The 5,074-nt window shown below is 36.7% G+C and overlaps 1 pseudogene; it reads left to right on the plus strand.

The window, feature by feature from the left end:
• The first annotated feature begins 325 nt into the window (after positions 1-325).
• On the plus strand, positions 326-3,916 carry LOC147340714 (transmembrane emp24 domain-containing protein 7 pseudogene; annotated as a pseudogene).
• Positions 3,917-5,074: the final 1,158 nt, after the last annotated feature.

The following is a 5,074-nucleotide window of genomic DNA, read 5'->3' on the forward strand; positions in this document are numbered from 1 at the left end:
TGACTGTTTATTCAATTTTGCTTAAACTCATTGAAATAAAAAAACGTATAATTGAAGGATGTGTTTTCTTTGAAAAGAAGATCTCAGCATGGGCCACACTGTGTTCCTCTAAAATTAAATGTTGAAGTCCTAACTTGAGGTTCACTATAATATAAACTTACTTGGAGATAGGGTCTTTATCATGCTAAAATGAGGCCACTACAGTTCGCCCCAATTTAATATGACCTGTGTCCTTACAAAAAGGGAAAATTTGGAGACAGGATTATACACAGAAAGAACATTATGTGGATATATAAACAGCCACCTATAAGCCAAAGAGAGAGGCATGGAACAGAACTTTTGCTCACATTCCTCAGGAAGAACCAATCCTGCTGATACCTTGTGCTCTACAACTGTTGATACAGTAAGTTGTTGTTTAAGCCACCCAGTTTATGGTACTTTGTTACAGAAGCCTGAGTAAACTAATAAAATCAGTTCAACAGTTCATAATTATGCAGAAGCCTGTTTTCAACCTATCTAGAAGTATATACACAACGTATATATATTCACACACAAACACATAAATACACCTTGAGGAAACTTAAGGCAGAACTAATTAGCATGCCTCTGAAAATGAACACTCCCATTTTATTTTTTATCAAAAATTAATAATGACTAATACTATAAAGGGATAAAAGCAACTGTATTAAAGAAGTTCAAGAAATGGTTTGTATTATCAATGCTAAATTACTCTGGACAGTTACTGAAGATCTATGTGAATGTCAAAATCAGCATTATGAAAAATAAATTAAATGGAAAAATGCTACAACAGACCCAGGCGCTGGCTGTTTTGGGAATCGCATTCTCAAGGCTATGTTATTCTCTGGCCCACGTGTAATCCATGCATGGTGGCATGGAATTTTTTAACAGCAAAATTCCAGTCAGCCAAGTGTGTAATTTGAACCTCAACTGTTCCATAAATGTAAGAAGAGGGGAAAGGGGTACATTTTATATTTAACTGAAAAACATTAATGTTACTATAGATTAAATAACTTCTGAGTTATTCAGGGGAGATTCTTTGAGATAGCACTCAAATTAGAAATTATTTGTTTTGTTTTGTTTTTTTTTTTCAATCACAAGTTAGGTACATTTCTAAAACAATAATGCAAATATCAGGTATATTTATAAAGCAGAAGTGCAAGTACACATATCTATAAAATTAAATATGCCTGCATATACCCATACATGTTATAGGACATTTTATGATTATAATGTTCTTTAACATGTTGAAAGTTTTGAGCTGTGTGTGTGTGTGTGTATGTGTGTGTAAGAAGGTCTTACAATTTCCAATGAAGAAATTCAAGCACTTCAGGGAGGTCACAGTTTATGTTCTTAATCAGTAACCACCAAAATTATTAGTGAACCTTTGAGATGAAGGGCTGGGAAGAAGTTCAGAATGGGTTGAAAGCAATTTAGGATGGTAGGACGAGGTTGATGACATATTATTTATGAAAGAAAATTCCTTAAAGGGACAATATAGGTCAAAGGATACTGAGCAATTGGTGAATTCCAGATAATCTATCACTCAGCAGTCAGAATACATATTGACTTTTCCTGCTTCTTTCTAGGTACACCCCTGCAAAAAGCATCAGGAAGAATATGTTGGAATTGGTTTATCTGACATATTGGTACTGAGTAGGAAGGATGGCAAATAATTTAAGTAGTTTAGAGTTGTTTAGAATTTTCTGGACTTCAGTCTTAAGCTGAAGTCTCATTGCAATATTGCCGTCTGAAAAATTTTCTCACAAATACATTTCTAGCCTAGACAAGAAACTTAATAACTGTGGATGTATTTATCTGTACTTGGAATTTTCTGTACCTTACTTAGTTGCAGTAACAAGTTAATATTTTCTTCTTATAATAATATTATATCTGTCATATGTTGAGTACCAGGTAATATTATAAACTTCATATTTAATCTTAAAAAAAAAAAAAAAACCTCTGCAAGGTAGGTGATATTGTTTTCATTTTACAAAGATCCTGTGGGTATAAGGGTAAAAGTATATGATATATTTTGGATTCAAACCCAATCAGGTTGAATTCAATGCTATGCTATTTCATTTACAGTATAAGTGGTTGGATTTGAATTTGTGACCTATTTTTTAAAATGTGCCCTGCTTTATTTCTTTTAACAATTTATATATATATATAATATATAAAATATATAAATATATATAAATATAATATATATATTATATATATATTATATATATTATATATATAAATAAAATATATAAATATATATATAAAATATATATATATATATAAAATATATATATATATATATATAGTCCCTTCCAAAATTCTGTGTTTCAGCAGGCTTTACTGACACATAATTTTTCCTTTGGATTATTAAATGGAGTATATATTGTCAACATAAGTTAGGGGACATTAGCCATCCATTTAAGAAACTCAAATGTCTTCCTTCCCAGCTTTTTCCTGGTCCTAGGTCCTCAGCACGCCTCACCCACACCCAATGGATCACTTCTGATCCCTAATATCTCCAAGGCTCAGAGAGACTGCAGTGTGTCTTTGTGGGACATCCACAAGGGGCAAAGGTCTGTTGTGCACCAGTTGATGCAGACCTGACCCTAGTCTCCCCACAGCTCTGTTAAGGAGCCACCATAGCCTCTCAGGATGCCCTGGATGATGACAGCACCGAGCTAGGTGGCTGCTGCAGGTCACTTGGGGCACTGCTGGGTGGTGGAGCCTTCCTGGGGGCATATAGATTAACTTCAAACTGCCTGGCTATGCCCAGTAGTGCCTCTATAGGACATCATGCATGGCACCAAGTGCACTCTAGAGTTCCAGGCAATTGCTGGCAGTCACTATGATGTTATTTGTCAATCTGGAGATCCTTATCACAATGCTTTATACAAAGTGAAGAAACAGCCTTCTAAAATGGGACATACAAATTTTGAATCAAGGATGAACATTCTGCTTTCACACATAAAAACGTGTATTTTGATTTTGAAGTCAGAAAACACCCACCTTTGTTTCCTAGTGATAGCTGAGTCAGTGCTCTCAGCCAGATGGAATCTGCCTCTGTTTCAACTCAAGAAACTTTAAAGTCTGTCATTGACTTTCAGACTTATTTCCTTTTGAGAGAAGTTCAAGGCCTAAGCCAACCAAGGATCTAAATGGCCTTGGATTGTAGAGGCCTGCATTCTTGCTGGTAATTAGCATAGGGCAGGTATTTCTTCTGAAAAGTTTTTTCTCAGATAAAAGAACTACTAGTATTGGAGAAGGCGATGGCACCCCACTCCAGTACTCTTGCCTGGAAAATCCCATGGACAGAGGAGCCTGGTGTGCTGCAGTCCATGGGGTCGTGAAGAGTTGGACATGACTGAGCGACTTCCCTTTTACTTTTCACGTTCATGCATTGGAGAAGGAAATGGCAACCCACTCCAGTATTCTTGCCTGGAGAATCCCAGGGACGAGGGAGCCTGGTGGGCTGCCATCTATGGGGTCACACAGAGTTGACACAACTGAAGTGACTTAGCAGCAGCAGTGTTGGATCATAACTAGTTTTTAAGAATTGATGCACCCTAACCAATGGAATGTTGCTGATCTTTAATTTTAGGTATGGAAGAACTTACTACTGGCAAATTTTTTATTTTTTTAATTTAAATTTATTTATTTTAATTAGAGGCTAATTACTTTACAATATTGTATTGGTTTTGCCAAACATCAACATGAATCTGCCACGGGTATACACATGTTCCCAATCCTGAACCCCCTTCCCACCTCCCCATACCATCCCTCTGGCTGATCCCAGTGCACCAGACCAAAGCATCCTGTATCCTGCATCGAACCTGGACTGGCGATTTATTTCTTATATGATATTATACATGTTTCAATGCCATTCTCCCAAATCATTACCCCCTCCCTCTCCCACAGAGTCCAAAAGACTGTTCTATACATCTGTGTCTCTTTTGCTGTCTCGCATACAGGGTTATCGTTACCATCTTTCTAAATTCCATATATATGCGTTAGTATACTGTATTGGTGTTTTTCTTTCTGGCTTACTTCACTCTGTGTAATCGGCTCCAGTTTCATCCACCTCACTAGAACTGATTTAAATGTATTATTTTTAATGGCTGAGTAATACTCCATTATGTATATGAACCACAGCTTTCTTATCCATTCATCTGCTGATGGACATCTAGGTTGCTTCCATGTCCTGGCTATTATAAACAGTGCTGTGATGAACATCGGGGTACACATGTCTCTTTCAATTCTGGTTTCCTCAGTGTGTATGCCCAGCAGTGGGATAGCTGGGTCATATGGCAGTTCTATTTCCAGTTTTTTTAAGGAATCTCCACACTGTTCTCCATAGTGGCTGTATTAGTTTGCATTCCCATCAACAGTGAAAGAGGGTTCCCTTTTCTCCACACCCTCTCCAGCATTTATTTTTTCTAGACCTTTGGATAGCAGCCATTCTGACTGGCGTGAAATGGTACCTCATTGAGGTTTTGATTTGCATTTCTCTGACAATGAGTGATGTTGAGCATCTTTTCATGTGTTTGTTAGCCATCTATATGTCTTCTTTGCAGAAATGTCTATTTAGTTCTTTGGCCCATTTTTTGATTGGGTCGTTTATTTTTCTGGAATTGAGCTGCAGCAGTTGCTTGTATATTTTTGAGATTAGTTGTTTGTCAGTTGCTTCATTTCCTATTATTTTCTCCCATTCTGAAGGCTGTCTTTTCAACTTGCTTATAGTTTCCTTTGTTGTGCAGAAGCTTTTAAGTTTCATTAGGTCCCATTTATTAATTTTTGCTTTTTCCCCCCAGTATTCTGGGAGGTGGGTCATAGAGGATCCTGCTGTGATGTATGTCGGAGAGTGTTTTGCCTATGTTCTCCTCTAGGAGTTTTATAGTTTCTGGTCTTACGTTTAGATCTTTAATCCATTTTGAGTTTATTTTTGTGTATGGTGTTAGAAAGTGGTCTAGTTTCATTCTTTTACAAGTGGTTGACCAGATTTCCCAGCACCACTTGTTAAAGAGATTGTCTTTAATCCATTGTATATTCTTGC

This window comes from Bos grunniens, chromosome X (genome assembly GCF_055505025.1).
Source record: "Bos grunniens cultivar Pamir isolate PY7600 chromosome X, Bosgru_T2T1.0, whole genome shotgun sequence".
Taxonomy (NCBI): Eukaryota; Metazoa; Chordata; class Mammalia; order Artiodactyla; family Bovidae; genus Bos; species Bos grunniens.